The sequence below is a fragment of the Corvus brachyrhynchos genome, unplaced genomic scaffold (assembly GCF_000691975.1).
Source record: "Corvus brachyrhynchos isolate BGI_N302 unplaced genomic scaffold, ASM69197v1 scaffold1290, whole genome shotgun sequence".
Taxonomy (NCBI): domain Eukaryota; kingdom Metazoa; phylum Chordata; class Aves; order Passeriformes; family Corvidae; genus Corvus; species Corvus brachyrhynchos.
Window position 1 is genome coordinate 59961 of NW_008235778.1, and position 271 is coordinate 60231.

Consider the following 271-nt stretch of genomic DNA (forward strand, 5'->3'; position numbering starts at 1 on the left):
CCCGGGGACCCTTGGGGACACTTGGGGACACTTGGGGACACCTGGGGGACACCTCAGGGACACCTGGGGACACCTCGGGGATGCCTGGGGGCACCTCGGGAACACTTGGGGACACTTGGGGACACCTCAGGGACACCTGGGGACACCTGGGGATACTTCGGGCTGGGGACGGAGACACCTCAGGGACACCTCGGGGACACTTGGGGACACCTCGGGGACACCTGGGGACACCTGGGGGCACCTGGGGACACTTGGGGACACCTGGGGGCAC